Source organism: Dermacentor variabilis, chromosome 5, assembly GCF_050947875.1.
Source record: "Dermacentor variabilis isolate Ectoservices chromosome 5, ASM5094787v1, whole genome shotgun sequence".
Lineage (NCBI taxonomy): Eukaryota > Metazoa > Arthropoda > Arachnida > Ixodida > Ixodidae > Dermacentor > Dermacentor variabilis.
This window is the reverse complement of record NC_134572.1, coordinates 79,006,176-79,022,982: the sequence shown is the minus strand read 5'-3', so window position 1 is coordinate 79,022,982 and position 16,807 is coordinate 79,006,176. Positions and strand designations below refer to the sequence as shown.

Genomic DNA, 16,807 nt, shown 5'->3' with positions numbered 1-16,807 from the left:
ATATCTCAATCATGAGTACGGAAATCGCGCCAGAGTTCTTGTTTATGGAACTTTATCAGAGATTAACAGACGGCTTGTTTCTCACTTGTGGGCTGGCATATGTTCGAGCATAAGGTAAAACGACTCCATTGGAGAGTTCACACAGGTTGCTGTAAGTTATACTGATAGGCTGTAAATATGATGTAGCAACAAACATGCAGTTACTAAACAAACATTACCACGTCAGCGAAGACAGCGCAAACACAGTACTAGGTATGAACGTTGTCTCCTGAATACAACGCATAGTAGTGCGATGCACGTTTAATTTATTTCAAATAATGTCAAGCGTACAGGGCATCTTTCTGACACGTTCTGAGACGGACAGGAAGAGACGACGACACACGCCAGCATGTAACGTCGTCTCTTCCTGTCTGTCTCAGAACGTTCTGCTGGAAACCAATTGAGCTATGTGCAACCAACGAGCTCAGGAAAACGCTATTCTGGAGATAATGAAGATGGTGTGGCAGAGACCTGACAATGTGAACAGAAGGCTTAAAAAATTTTGGGGTTAGGGCTCTCGAATTCTGAGCAACATCATTTGTAGTGCATTGTATGCTGATTTTATGTGTGTTTGTGCCTTGGCTGATATGCCTACGTGTGCTCCGTCTTGTTTTAAGCATCATTTGCTATTGCACGTTGTCGTATATTGCCCAACAACGAAGATACTTGCGATGAGTAACGTTTTCACGCTTGTTAGCTTGTGCGATGTCAACCTCGGCCTTCAATGCATTACTGCGTAGTTTATGACGCAGTGGCAATGAGCATTGTTTGCAGCCACGTTAAGCTTATCTGCAGGATTGCTGTTTCAGAATACACAATCAGCCCGCAGCACTTTACAGGTCAGTGCGGATGTTTCGACGCACGTTGCCTGCGACCAATAGAAAGCCACGGAAGAAGGTCCTTTTGCCAACGCGCCTGCCGCCAAAGGCAACTTGAAGTAAGATCTCACAAGACTGTCCCGAGTGAGAACAGTCATGAGATTCAGCTGCTTGTGTAAGAGCTAGGAGATTCCCGGGAAAGCCGCGGCCTCGTTGGTGATATGGCAGTTACGTCATTTTGACGTCAGCGCTCGAGTGTGTTTCAAAACAACTTCGTTTGCGGTTGCTTTGTGTTCGCTGGCGAGTGCGCTAAGATGAAAGCGTCGGTCCAAAATCAGGCGAGTCTTCTTGAATATCTGTCTCATTCGACTGCTCAGAACAACCTGTTTGTGCATGTGCTATAAAGATCAAAGCTTTAATTTAGTCTGGATTTCATTTTTTAACACAGCATACACTATCTTTTAACTGGAATAATAATACACCTGCCAACACTCGCTAGAGTACGTTATATGAGTACGGTGGTGTGAACTGTTACTTTGATCTGAGCCTCACTGAGATTCCGACTGCGCAGTTCCACAACGAAGCGGGGACATTTTCATAACATCCTAAAATACAGGCCATGCTCGCTTGAAAGGAGAGTGAATTGTACCGCAAAACGTCACCACCCATGATAGACCTCGTAATTAATACCATTTGCTGCCACAAACTCAGATTCCGTTATGCTCGACACAATGAGATGTAGCGTCGGCTCTATAGGCACTCGGTTTTATAACCCCGTAATTGTCCGCGATAAATAAGTAATTAAAATAATGGCCAAGGACGCTATTGTACTCGTGATTTTTCGGAACAGCTAGGTACGCTGAAGCAAAATTATAATCACAGACTGTCCACTTTGTGCAGCTGGAAAATCGAAGATACAATTTTCGTCTTTCTTGTTCTTCAACGAGCCATAGTCACATTAAGAACCTGTGGCGCATACGGAAACGACGTGAGAACAGGAACGTTGACCCTCTGACGAGTGCGCGGAGTTAGAAGTAGTTATAGGTGCGTGTGCTTCTACAAGAGAGATCTAGGAAATGTCTAGTTCTCCACACTCAAAACTCAGGCAATGCTGCACTAAAGAAGAAGGAAATGACTCTGCAGCGATATTTTGTACAGCGTCGTTGATATAAATCGCGTATTGAAATTGCTTTGATGTTCAAGTGTTGTTGGTGCAGACGTACGCTTTGTGTGAGTTTCATTGCCTTGGTACAATTCCACAAAAATTAGAAATAATTAAGAACTCATTCTAAAATATTTTGCTTGTGTAGACAAAACTCAAACGGAAAGTCCTAAGGAGTTAAACAAAACCAATACTTGTACTTGCCCCGAGGTATATTGGGGAAAAGCCTCAGTAATAGCATGCTATCCAATCACTGTTATTATCACAGATTACAGAGGCACAGGCTAACAACGACATGAACAAACGGAAATTCTAATATAAGCTCCTATGCTCATGATTCATCAAGCATCCCATCGATCTGTTAAGCGGATGTAACGTGTTTATTTCATACGTCAGTTTATAAGTTGCTTGACAATGAAGATGCAGGCTTTAAACTCAGATCAGTATGTGCTCGTCTTGTCAGCTAACAGTTTCGTTTCAGGCAATATTTGTACGTCGCACGTCACGCTTAAGAGCGTTTTGTTCGTGTGGATTCCTTATCTCAATTAACTTTGAAGAAAGCAGTCAGGAAGCACTAATCGAATGCAAAACAAAAGCAAGAAGGGTAGCTTTCAGCCCAATATGCATGTGTTTCTCCACTGTTCCAATGCTATGCCATCCTTCAAAACGTAAAGGTTGTTTGAAGTACCCAATATTGCAGGCGGAACGAACAGCTCGTTTATTGGAAAGATGTGCGTTAGCAGTCCTTCCGCGGCTAGGACCGGCTCATCACACCTTGAGAAAGCTGTAACAAGCGAATTTCTTGATGGGAAACACAGTCAATTTACAACAGTGCTGAGCCATTTCGTAGAAGGCTTCATGGAGAGCACATGTAGATCTCCATGCAGATGCGGTGCGTGGTATAGGGTGTCCCGACGCTGGCTGGATAATGAATATAAGTGCGCCGAAGATGGCCTTGGAAACACGCCTTATCTCGCTAAGTTCAAACATTTCCTGTTTGAATATCTGTAAAGTGTCAAACATCTCATTTGCATGAGAGTGTGTACTCTGTTAAAGCACAGACTACAAGTACGGAAATGTGATTAAAAAAGGCCTGCGCTTGCCTTCAGGTAATCTGCTCAATGGGACCGCGAAGCATTTGCTCATCTGTCCGAGAAGACGTATAACGGAACATATTATCTTTGTCCACTCTTTTTTTTTTGCAAGGTCTGTGTGAATTCAGATTTGAACATCTAAAAACTCGCAAATAGCGGGAGTGCAAGGGACGAATGCGAAAGAATCGAGAAAATCACTGCGCCGCCCCCAACCATCAGTTATTGTCATTCGGCTTCCTTGTCTCCGTCCTTTGCACTAAAGTACACGACCCTTTCTGGCATTCCACCCCACCAAAATGTGGTCGCTGCAGCTGACAACGCTCACGACTTCGTGCTCAGCAGCAAAACGCAATATACTCTAAACCACTGCGACTGGCCGACCCAGAAACCTGATACTGAGACGCCGGAAAAGCAGTTTCTTGGGCTTCAAAAATTCGCAGTCGTTTTTCTCCAACGTACCTAATGCTTTCAGGTTACATTGCATACAGCGCTCGTGGCTGTACGAGGCAAGCAGAAATTGGTATTTCAGTTTCTAGCACTGAAATAATTTCTGTTTCTAGCAGTAAATTCAGTCAGTGATTCGCTGACTGAATTCTCAGGCAATGAGCGTGCGCATAGAAATCATCTGTGATCGGCCAGTTCCTGGCATAATCTTCTGACAGTTTTAACGGTTGGCATGTTCACGACTCCGAGCTAATGTAGAATGCCATTCTTACGTGTGAAAATTCTATTGAGCTCAGTCATTGGTGAGTCTCGCACCAAGTGTTCCTGTTTGAAACAAATATGTGCGAAGTATACCAGTTTCTAAAGCGTTGCGGCTTAGGCTCATGGCTGGGCAACGACAGTATGAACCAAATTTATAGGTACAATAATAGAAGCGTTTCTGAACCACTTGTTATAGAAAGAGTGAAACATACTTTTTAACGAAAACAAGGGTTCATCTGCAAGTAAAAAGGGAATAGTTACGGCAGACTGTCACACCCGTACAATGTTATCCACATGGGTGTGCAGTAACACGCAAGACAGCCCTTTTTAATTATATGTTCGATTCGAATTGCTACGGTATTCTGTTGCCCTCCGCTTTCAAGTATCAGACTCGCGTTTGTATCAGCGCCGTACAAACAACACAATAGTTACCGAAGTAGGTACGTCGATGGCCTTGGCACCTATCCATGGTTTTGCTCTTGAGAGATGAGTTAAGCCTACCGACAACGCGTTCGTTATCATTTTTGCCGCGGAAATGAAGGAAACGATGGGTGGAAAACAAGAAAAAACAAGCCCACGTGATCCTGAAGCCTGGTATGGAATTTTCTCGGCTACTCTGACCCCGATAAGCGCTCTCTGTCTCGGACATAATACACAATGAAATAATTCTGATCAAATGTTGTTTATTGCTATTATTCCCATTCCTCCTGATCCCTTCACCAGTAGCCAAAACTGGTAGTTGTATTGAACATAAATAAAAGCAGTACAATAACAACGCATTGCTACTAGCACTGGCGCGAGCACATCAGACTAAGGAGCATGCAGCATTGACTCCCTACAGCGGCACAGCGAGCTTACGGGATTTCATGTCTAGTATTTGCAAACGATGGAATTTAAAACCAAATGCAAGGTGTCAGAGCATCGCGTGCTGCCTAACCTGCAAGGACGTACCTGCTGAGTAGAAAGCATTTTTGTGAACTAGACGTGTGAGAAGTTATTAATGAAGAACATATAATAAGAGCGTAGGAAGCGAGAACAAGTGCTTAGATAGCTCTGTGTCCAAGGCCCATTGAGGGAAACTGCCGGACTTACTTTATTTTATGTAAGCATTCCATCTAAGCTTCTCAACATTGTCTTGGGGTAACGTTTGCTTATTCTCCTTTCTTTTGTTACAATAGAAACGCAAGTAAACCCGTGCCAACGGCTTCTCTATCAGATGTGAGTTTCATGCGATAAATGGCTTTTACTTTGGTGCTCTATGAATGCAGGTTTTCTACGGACTAGAGGTGCCATTTCAGAGATGTGATCGGATAACCATTCTCGTGTCTACGAGTACGCGTGAATGACAAAGCAGACCGCGAATGAATTGCTTATCATACAGCTTGATGCTAACACTGTCTAGTAGTCCTGCAAGGCGTATCATATTGTTATTGCGTTAGTATACGTACCCTGTTGCTTCTTCTTTCCGCGTCAGAACGACGACCTGGTTACGTTACCTAAGAGTGTTCTACATGCTAAAAAGCTTCCTTCTTGACGTTGGGACATCGATTCTCAGATACGGTGGGTGCATTCTGATGGGGTGCCGCTTGTAAAACGCTCGTATATTTAGATATAGGAGCACATTGAAGTGCACCGAGTTGTTAAAATTAACCCCAGCTCATCCGCTATGGCCTCTCTCACAGGTCTAGTGCTTCTTTGGTACGTTAAGCCCCATAAATCATGAATCCAAAAGTTATAATTTCTGTAACGATGGAAGAATGCATGAAAATAATAACCACATGTCTAAATCGAAAATAAGTTATACGGGTCCCACTCATTGTGGCTATCGGTTTAAGCGAAGCTTTCTTACATGTTCATGAGGAAAGCTGCTCTATTTTAGAGACCATTTGTAACCATAGACCACACGACCAAGTTTGGCACGCTCTTGCCGGTAAACGCCTCGCTCAACCAAAGCTCATGGGGGCCCAAAACGGCAGACACCTCTCTCAGCAAGAAGGCTTTATCTCAAATACTACACACCTAGCTATACTCGTCCTGCACGACGTGTTTCTCCAACTACTTGTTTGCTCCCGCAAACGAAACGGTTCCGTTCTGCTGCTCTCTCGCCACCGCGCATCGACGCGGTCTGGCTTCGTGTTTACGAGAAACGACGCACTCGCCTTTCAAGGTATTCTTCACTGCCTGTTCTCGCTGTTCCCTTTCGCGTTTCTAGGTGCAGTGTTCACTGCGCTCCGCGGTGATCGTCACCGCCCTTCGACGCTGCAGCAGTTCGCCTTCATGAGCCAGCACGTGCTCCCGTTCTACACCACGCTTCGCTACGTATTCAAGGCGTTCCTGTTCCGTTGGGCACTTCTTCCGACCCTCTGCACCCTTTGCACTTAACCCTTGGACACAATTTCGTTTGTGCTGGAGCTCTCGTCGTCGCTCGGCTGCACCGGGTAGCTTCAGTTTTCGCAATCTCCGGGACCGGCCCATTGTGAAAGACAGCAGCCACAACCCGCAAAGGGGGAGGAGGATGCAATGAAAGGTTGACTTTAAACCCGCGTTTACAGTTTTGGATTCTTATATATCGAACCAGCGCGTTATATTTTCATAAAGGTTGGCACAAACATCGAAGTGTTTCTCAGGCGCGGAAATGTGCGCCATCATCGCCCCGTTGCAGGAGTCGACAGTCAACGAGCTGGCTCTTGACGTAACCGCTGTAGAGATAGCGCCAGAAGGCAGCGCCGCTGCAAAACAAATCTGAGGAGGGCCCTGATAACGTCGCCCGCCATCAAGCGCCCCATTTCTCAGCCTTGCTCTGATAAGAGAGGCCGCAGCCGCGCACACCGTGCAGCCGGCTGAATTGAACTTTGTGGTGCTGCGATCATGCCTTTCCTTTTTTTATTGCTATTTTATTCATGCTTATCGTTTTGGTGTTTTCTGGCTGACGTCGCAACGGAAGTGATAAACATGAATGGGGCAAAGGTGCTTCGTCATTCTGGCGCTGTCATTTCATTCTTAGTGTTTGCACGGCCAAACCAGGAAAGCTTGTCTTAATGATTCACAGTGACCGATGCAGTGTCGCTGCGTGTCCTTTTCTAACGCAAACATGCCGCGTGGCTTGTCTAATTAAAGAGTACATGGCAGAAAATACTGGCGCACCTTGGATGCCTAGGTCATCACTCACACGAGGAATGGCAAGACGACTACACTGTCTCAGCTAGACCCCATGCGATATGTCCACAGCGTTGAACAATGAAAATTAACCCACGGCTGTCTAATGCATTGTATCTTATAGCCCATCTGGAGCTACGTGGCATAGCACCTACTCAGTCACCATCACTCTCACTACTAATGCTATCTTCGGCTGGTCGTTTCTGAGCACTCTGGAGCGCTCTCGCGAGCGGCGTTGTCTTCGGCTGGTTGAAAGAGGGTGTGCGCCCTGCGTTCGGCTGGTTCTTCTCGATTGCTCTCCTCTATCTTGGAGCGCTCTGAGGCGCTCCGAGCACTGTCGTCGGAGCAGTCATCGAGACTGAAACGTCATCGCAGCGCCGCGTCGCTGCTGTTGGCGACGGCCCACCGTAACCTTGGCAACCTAGGCCACTGCATGCTGGCGTCTCGACGAACGTTCGTCCCGCCGGCACGTCCGCCGGTTTTTCCGGCAGCGCCAGGAGCTTTAGATAGGCGAAGCATCGGACGTTGGCAGTAGTCACGTGGTTTCGCATCAGCAATTTCCGAGAGCGAGTCGCACGTTCGGCTTGCGCGCTTGTCCCCAACCTTTGAGCTCGGGAAACGACCGATCTACCCGACTCTGCTTCGGGGCATACAGGCGACCAGTCGAAGATACCATAAGATTCGAAATTTTTAACGAGATTTGCTCGTAAAGCAGATATTTCAACAGGGTTCACGCTGTTTCTGAGCCAAAGAATTCAAAGATATTCAAGGGCGTTCAAGGCCATGCAGTTTTATATAGACGGACCATGCTTTCTATAGTAATGCTACAAAACAAAAAGCGGGAGGCAACAAATCCACGCTACCTCTTGGCAAGTTCCTGCTGCTTCTTTTCAAGTTCCATAGTTGATGCTTAGAATATCTTGGGCTTTGCCGCTAGCGGCCTTCCTTATGCTGTTTCATTTCACAATGCAAGCGAAGCTGCATCGTGCCTCTGCTCTCGTTGCGTAGGTGTCTGCAGAAGCGGTTAACTCAGCCACTGCCCCTTTCAACTTGCTCTTCCTTTTTCAAACTTTCGATTTCCCCCTCGAGACGGCGCTTGTCCAGACCCACTGCTACTAAAAGCTGTTGCTCCTCCTCTGCTTCCAAAGCAGCACAATAATGCTGTCTTGCGAAGGCCACTGACTTCCTAAGTTCCCTTATTTATTTATTTTATTTATTTTGAATACCCTAAAGCCCCGCAAGGCATTACATAGGGGGGGGGGGGATACAATTCACACATGATATGTCAACATAATAAAAACGACTGAAGACAACAGTCAAGTGCAGATTTGCGTAAAAGATACAGTTTGTAAAAAAAGATAGAAATAACTAAAAGCAATTATCGCGAGAGAGGGTACAATTCACATTTGCTATACATGGCACACTTATATATATATATATATATATATATATATATAAAGAAAAGATGTGCGCAGGGCAGATTGGAAGGCAGACGGGTCACTGATTGTTACAATATCTCGGGGTAGGGCGTTCCATTCATTCGCTGATAACACGAAAGGGGAATTTTGGAATTTTTTGGTCCTAGCAAATACGGGAGACACTTTGCATAATTGCAAAGTGTCTGGATCTCTTAATGCAGGATTCCGCCGGCTCTGGTCCCAGCGTCACCAACAACGTATCGGGATGTGGCTTCATTGCGGCCACCGCAGTAAATAGCTAGTTATTTCACGAACGTGGAACGCTAGCGCTTAAACACTGCTACACAACGCAAGACATCTGCATTGAAACAAGTGCTTCATTGTTGCCAGGCATTGCAGAAAATCTACTAAACGTAGTCAATGCTTTAAAACGTGCTTAAAATTCCAAGGACCCGCCAAGAATTCCAGGACTTTCAAAACCTCGAAAACGCGATTTCTGTATTCAGGGTTCTCTAAATTTTTCAAGTACTGCATCGACCCAGCTTAAAGCATTAAAGTGGTTCGGTTATTTTGAAGTAATCGATAACATTTTAATTGATAATGCCGGCGGGGATACAAGTTCCTTGTTTTCGGTGACAAATTCCAGTTATCAGTTCTGTTTTGTGGGCAATTAAGTTCATAATAGCGAAGTCTAAAGAACTTACTATTGGCCACTATCCGTTTACGCTATCGGTCCAAATACATCTCTGTGAACTTTGCTTAATTATCTAATAAAGTTCCCGTAATGAGAAAAATTAGCAGCTATTTTCATCATTTGTTACGTGCGTCATTCTCTGAGCAACATTCAAGGGAACAGCAACGTCAAAAATTGTTCATTGGAAGTACGTGTCTATGGGGAAAATGTCTGGTACTCATTCGGATGTCCGGTTCGAACCCTTCTTCATGAAGGATTCTTCAAGAAAAATTGGCGATTTTTTTCTCGTGTTGGTCAAAGGGGTACTGGATCGCCTACGCTCGGGAAGAGCATTTTATCGGTATTTGAATGCGAAATACAATGTTGTTGAAAAAGAGAGGCCGAAGCGGCGTCTAACACACTTATCAGTATATTCTTGTAACTTATCAATGTACAAGTTTTTGTTTGGCTTTTAACTTGACATTAGTGCTTGATTAAGAATGTGGTATTCCGATTCCTCCCTGATGAAGAAGAGAAGTCAGCGATAGAAGTTAGCGGGACACTCTTCGCCCACTGATGGCATTCCTGGCTAAGTGGAGCACGTACCCCGCTTCAAGAAACGCTCGTGGTAATCATCGAAGGTGACGCCGCGACAGCGAGAGACAGACAGCCGAAGAAGACATCATCGCCAATTACATGCAGTACGTGCGACGCCGTCCCAAGCTGTGTATCTTCGGTGACCTGTAGAGAAACGGCCAATCGAGAATGACGCTGTTGTACGCGGAAGGGAGGGGCAACATTATTCTCTGTTCAGGAAAAGACGCGCCGTTTTACTGCACTAAACAGCAGACACGACTTCGAACGAGACGCCTACGTGATGTGCGCCTCGCTCTAAAAGTAATTCAGCGCGCTGTTCTCCTGAAACATGTATAACAATTTGACCCCAGTCGGCCACTTTTCGACAACATTATATCATCGCTGCATTACTTGAGTGAAAAAAGTAATATGATACTTTGTCTTGCGTGCTCGGTTACATTTCTGAGGCTTTAGTTGGTAATAGTGTTTACTGATTGCTCGAGTTATGGAAATAGGTTGAGAGTGGGGTAGTTCCTGCGGTACTCATTTGTTGTTAGATGTCGCGATACAGACGCGGTATTAAAAAAATACTTCGATATTTGCGACTCGACGTGCGTTCATTCTTCTGATCCTCCTGAACGAGAGCCTGATGTGAGTTTTGTGGATACGAGTTAAAGAACAAAGCCCAAAACACTTGAGTTCTTCTGCAGGAGAACGTCGCGTTGATATCGCCTGTCTCTGATCAGTGAAGAGAAACGATAGATATGCGTCTGCGTAACCACCGTTTTCGTGCCAGTAAGGCGTATTCAAATAACGAGGAGCTTGCAGAGACGAAGAGTAAATGCAATGCTTGCAGGCTGTCAAAAAACAAAGAAAACGAGACAACATTATTTGAAGCCGTGCCCTTCACAAATGTACATGCAAGGAGAGCGATAACAGTGGGTCGCCGTGCAGAAACGTGTTACAAGGGGCACTGCAGCACAGAAACGCTATCTAATCGCGTAAACTGCTTTGCTGCATTTCCCAGAAATGAGTATAGCTCATCATAGAGGAAGGCGTGAACAGCGTAACCGCCTACGACCGTCCACGTACTCCTCTGCGCCAGCATTGATTAGATGGCGATCTCTCGGTCCTATAGCCTTGCGTCACTAAAGAGCCCGAGGTCATCTCGGAACAACAAGCGAGGCTCGACTGCCTACAAGCTGTGATAAAGCGCAGCGCAACAGAACGCGAGTAGAGCTAGCAAGATAACTCCTAGCTCGCGGGGAGCTCCAAGCAACGATGTTGCGTGACGTGACTAAGCACAACGTTAACCTCGGGTTTGGAGCACACTGCGCATACACAACGAACTTATCGCTGTCCTCGGTAACGCAGTTAGCCTAGCTGAAGTGGGGCTTTGCTTATTTCGGCAAGCAACCGCCATGGTTACTACGTGCAAAAAGACCGGCCATGAAAGCATAGGCGAAGTTAATTCTTATGTTAAATTGAAAATTGGAAATAATGAAGTAAGGGAAGATTAAACAAACAAAACAAAAAGATAACTTGCCGCAGGTGTGGACCAAGCCCTTATATCCGCATTACGCGTGCCGTGCTCCTATATTGTCTGTCATATTTCGCGTGGTTCTAAGAAATATTTGGCCTCTCGGTTCCCCTTAGTGTTCTCACTCACCACGGTTAGACTTTCTCCTGGAACCACCCACAACTGATGAGTGGTCGGTTCTTTCGTCGATCTGTCATTCCCTAGTCGCAAGCACATGTGTTCATAGTGAGGCGCTCGCATTTGGTCGGGGCAGCACATATAGCAGGCATTGCGCCTCCGACAAGCGATTGATGCCCAGCCGACGAACTTTCCCATTGTTGCACAACTCTCCGATTTTTGCTCCTAAGAAAAGAGGGTGATCCCGTTTTCTCAGACGCATGGCGGTGAGAGCATAACGTAGTACTTAAAATAACGACTGCACAATTCAAACAGTGGAAGGATAATTCGGTGGATACCTCAGAATAATGACGCAGATTGCAGGTTAATGTCCAATTGCTAATGCTGCTACATGGAAAACCCGATAAACAATAATATGGACGGAAACCAAGGTTAATCAATATGATGCACGTCTTACAAGATATGTATTTAAAAATTGTGTTTTTGTAATACTCCTATAACACAAAGTACCTTCAGAAGTATTACCGGTACAATGGAATGAGAGGCGTGGCTGTCCACATTTTAAAAATATTCTAATGACGCGAAATACTCTAAAGAGTGAAATAGCGCACATGAATTTATCGGTGGCGCACATATGATGTGTTGAATATGTCCTCGTTAAATATAACCGATATCCGTAAGAAATTTAGTCAATTGTCATAGAAAGCAGCTGATGTGATAGCATTCTAGTAATCAGAGCCGTATGTTTCGTTAGGCAACTTTGCTAGTATCGTGTGTCTAGAAGTCGGCGGCTGCGCATTTCGTTTCTTCCTCTATGTTTTCGAGTTTGGTGCTGTGTCGACATTAGAATCCGGAACCGTTACCATCTCGGCCAACCTTCTGTGCTTCCTAATGTGAGTTCCTGGTTGTTATTATATTAGGCATTTCCTTTTTCGCTATGGTAACAACTTGAGGATGTTGCTTCTTTTTCTCTTACTGATTTAGCCTCAGCATTTTTTTTTGTTTGGTTCTTAGCTGCCAGTAGGATGTTTAGCTGAACAACGTTTCATACAGACTCAATAGTGAAATGTGAACGTATTCAGCATATATTCATTCAAAATATTGTGGCACTCCTATCCTCCGTGATTTACCGTCTCAAACGCGTATAAAACCAATGATATTCGCCGACTATTACGGCACTCCTTAGTGCGAAAGTTGAGCTCAGCGTGTATACGTGTTTCATTTCGCGATATATATTGACTGGTGCGGACAATCTGTCTCCTGCGGCACTTCTCAAACGAAGCGAAGTGTGGCGCGACTGCCTCACTGCTCGGGAGATTCCGAGAGGCGGCGCGTGGGTGACGCGTGGGCGCGATTCACAGGAGCCGCCGCAGAAAGACCTCCGCTCACGCAGCTCTTTGTCTCCATACAGACGACGTGCGCTACTCTGGCGCCACATCGTAGCCGTCGTAGCCGCATGGCCCGTCTTGCGCGGCACTATGCTTTCATCTCACGCTTTAGCCTTCTCCTCCTCCTCCGCTTTCCTCCTCGTGCTCTCTTCGCTATCGCCGTCTTTCGTCTACCGCTGCGCTTCGCGTTCGCTTTAATCCTTCGCTTTGCTCGTTCGCTCGGTTACGAGGGACAACACCGACGCTCATCGCAAGAACAAACACCTAAGAGTTGCGCTCTAAAAAGATGTATACAGGATGCACATAACAAGTCTTTGCTGCAGAAAACAAGACATAAATGACCGAAACCAACCGCGCAATTAGGAATACTTAACGTTATATCATATAAATATTATCAGTACGATCGCACTTCTTGCCCTAGAACACGTTCTATCTACACTCCCATAAAAACTTTATTTTGGGCGTCCTTCGCGATTCTGATTGATGTGTCTTCAGCTTGAATACAAAACGCTTCGAATAATTAGCTGTTGGAGTGCGCTCTGAAGAGCCCGATAACACATGTGTTAGTGAAAAGTGAATAACACATGTTCCCTTTACCATGATAAGTAAATGACCCGCTTCCTATATTCTGAAGCACTTGTCCACTGATACACTGTGCTCCTTGAATCGATCGTTCTTGCACTTACCTGCTTGGCCTATGTAGAACATGGCACGGTGTTGAGTTATCGGTGTAAGGTAAACCGAAGAAGATTTTTTTCACAAATGGACATTCAACGTCACTACGTAGTCTACACTCTTTGAGCATGAACCATTTGTAAGAGAAACAATGGACTGACACCCCTCTGTTCCTAGAGGACATTAATTGTCATCTCAGCATGCCTGCGTTACGATCTAAGCGCTTCACACATTCAGAAGCACGCTCCTCGATGATTGAGCACCTAAACATAACTAATCAATATTGCCTGCAAGTGTACGTGAGCGGGTTGGTCATCATGCCTGAAGGCGCCTGTGCTACTGTATTTGGATCCCCTTCCTTGCTAACGCGTGGTATGGCCGTTAGCGCCATCTGGCTATCATGAGCAATTACGGAGTGTGCTACTATTACAGCGGCTCTAGGCAAGCTCAAAACTGTTAGCAGACTCAAGACCTGCACTTCAATGACTCTCCCGTGGTGATCCTCCTAACAAATCTTGTCAGACATCACTGGCTTTAATCATGAACTTGAGAAGCAAATGATATACTTCTTCAAGTGAATGCCTTTGCATGTTGGTATCCCTGGGAATGGAATAGCGGGCTTTATTGCAAAAAAGCGCTCCCAAGGCGACCAACAGTAAGAGCAGTGATCAGCCACCGCTTCTGAAAAGATGTAATTCACTACCACGTTCGGTCTCTTTGAATCCTGGCAAATGAACCGTGGGCTGTGATCGGCTTGCACTCTAGCGTGGGCTTTCAAAACTGCGCGCAATATCTTTCTATTATGCACAGCATGCCAAAAAATTGGTGACGTTGAACACTTTGGTCCACCTGTCGCTTAAATGTTAAAAGGAAGACTCTGTTTGACAACGTGCGAATAACAGGATTTCCAAACGCGTGTATCCAACGCGTGTATCCCTGAACGCGTGTATCCCTGAAGGACCGAGGATAGTTCGTAAGGAGGTCTCACGCCTTCTACTCCGATGTCTACGCAACACTGAACTCAAAGAAATGTAGCGGATTCCTGACCAGGAAAACAGACGCATAAGCAGAGGAATTTCTGGTACGGACTGCCGGAGTAAACCCTGCTTGTAGTCAACACTTTAACTAATCAACCATTCATCACATACGCATTTCTCTATCCTACATATATTCGAAGTAGTTCAACGTCGCAAGGCGCTTTCGTCGGGATGGGAAGGCTATTTTGTTCTCCCCTCCCTTGTTCGAACTCTCACAGCCGGGTGATGATTACTTCAAGTAACCACTCACGAGGAAGGCAAGAAATAATGTTTCCGGCAGCCACATTGGATGAGGCCTCTAGTGACGCCGTTTGTGGATTGGCCGATGCTCGGACGACAAAATTTATTTCATTGCCAGGACCCGGAACTATAGGAGCTCCATACGCATCTTTTCTTGAAGTTGTCTCTTGTGTCCAGCTTTTCCGCACAAAATTAACTACGGAACTGTAGGTAGTCTGCTTCGGGTGTACGAATGAGGTACAATTACACAAAGTGCGATAGAGTGAATATTTTTCATGAATGATACCGTCTTCAAAGAAGCTTTGAAGTTTTTTTATTGTTTTATAATACCGTACTTTTGATGGCCATAAGCCTTACACTTGGTAAACATTCCATCATTTAGTCCAGTATTCGTCATTTGCGCTCCTTGTTTCTTGAGTACGTGTTTCTTTCTCTGGTTTTTGCCTTAGTTGATCGGTGGATAGGGATGCCGAAATATTATGGAAGAAGATACAAACAACTGTAACAGCCCAAGAAATTCACTAGTAAAGGCATAGCAGTCGTCACAGCCTTTCATGCAATCCTGGGCCCGTATTCACAACATCTTGCGCTAGAGTTATTCATAAGATGAAATTATAGGACGCCATGATACTGGACATATTATTAGCCAAGGCGCCCGGCCAATCGAAAAGGGAAATTATGAATGAAGCTTCGTAAATTCGGCCGCTGACATTCTCAAAAGCGGCAACAATTGACTCAAAGGTTAAGCATCGATCTGTTTACTCGCTTAGCAAAGTAGAAAAAAAAAGTAGACGCAGAGACAGAATTTTCTTATTCGACATTAATCGGCTGTCATTCTGAGCCGTCCCCTTCACTGTCCATACTTGGGGGAAGTGTTGAGTCTAATTGATCCAGATCCTTGATGCGCTTGATTGGCCGTAGTGTCGAGCGTAGCTACTTCTGCGGAGCACTCTAACTGCAGGTGTAGGGAAAGCAGGGTGGTTGCTGGTGCAAGGAAGATAAAGAGAGCGCTGAGGACGCATTTCTAGAGAAGATTCTTTCTTAACAGGTCTTCCTAGTTTTAATGGCGTTGGCGAAGTTTAGAAAATAGCTGACCGGAAGATTTCTCGCTGCCTGTCTGAGGATACCGGCATATACTTGTTGTGCTAAAGCATGCGCATCGCTTTGAACACTTTAGCGTGAAGCTCGCTTGCCGACACTTCAGTCCTGCTCATATGTAATCAGGTGACCCTCTTTCCAGGATCCTGCCCACGTACATAGGTGCCCGGGAGGCTGCAAGGGCACAAAGGCATTCCGGAAGTTATCAGTATCCACGAGGCGTTCGAAGAGGGGTGTGTTGAGCTCGTCGCGTTCTCGTTCGGAAAAGAATGAGAGGCCGGGGGAGTACCTCCACTGACGATAAGCACTATCTACGTGGCAAATAAGACGTAGCCTACCTCGACCGGCTGAGGGCGGACCATAGGGCTCGGCAAAGTCAAACAATGGAAATGGGATACTGTTTGCTTTGTTCAAGCTTTGTGCTCTTCTTTCCCGGGTGAAAGCGGAATGGCGCTGAAGCGAATGACCCCTTGCAATTGGAATACGCATTCCGTGTAGAAACTGTCAATACCAGCATGAGTGTTAGAATTAACCCAGTCATCGAAAACATATCAGTTATGCCTAACTTATCTGAAAAAAGAAAATAGAGTTAGACTTTTTCAGTAATGATACTTATCACTGTAGCTGAACAGCTTACTTGCAGCCTGTAGGCCTGTCGATGAAGTTCGAAGTTTATTACTGGGTTTTGATAGTCGGAACACTGTAATGGGACAGTGTTCTGAGTGATTGCCCTAGTGGCATCTGGTAGGTTACAATTTTAAGTAAATGGTTACTTTATCGTTCCCAGCGCGTCGGCCGTCATGTACAGACAGCCTGAAAATTCAACCAGCAGTAGAATTTTCTTCGTGCCATTTTCAGAGACCTGGCACGGGAAACAGCAAAATGGTTTTGACGCTATTCAGGTAGCTGCACCCCCCACTCAACCGAGATCTTAGTCTTAAAAAAAATCGAAGACGCCACTATATAGGGGCATGGCTGTTCACACTGGACTAGCTTTCGAGTAGGGCTATCTATTGGGAACTGATTACGATGGGATGCATCGTGACTAGCTTGATATGCGACATATGTCAA

At 45.4% G+C, this 16,807-nt stretch overlaps 1 protein-coding gene across 1 annotated transcript in view; it reads left to right on the top strand.

Annotated features, from left to right (window-relative positions):
* The first annotated feature begins 1,173 nt into the window (after positions 1-1,173).
* The window catches only part of LOC142582847 (gamma-butyrobetaine dioxygenase-like), a 47,007-nt gene continuing 31,373 nt past the window's right edge, over positions 1,174-16,807 (top strand). The window contains exon 1 of the mRNA XM_075692926.1: positions 1,174-1,195. The gene's annotated coding sequence lies outside the window, so the exon portion shown is untranslated. The remainder of the gene's footprint in view (positions 1,196-16,807) is intronic.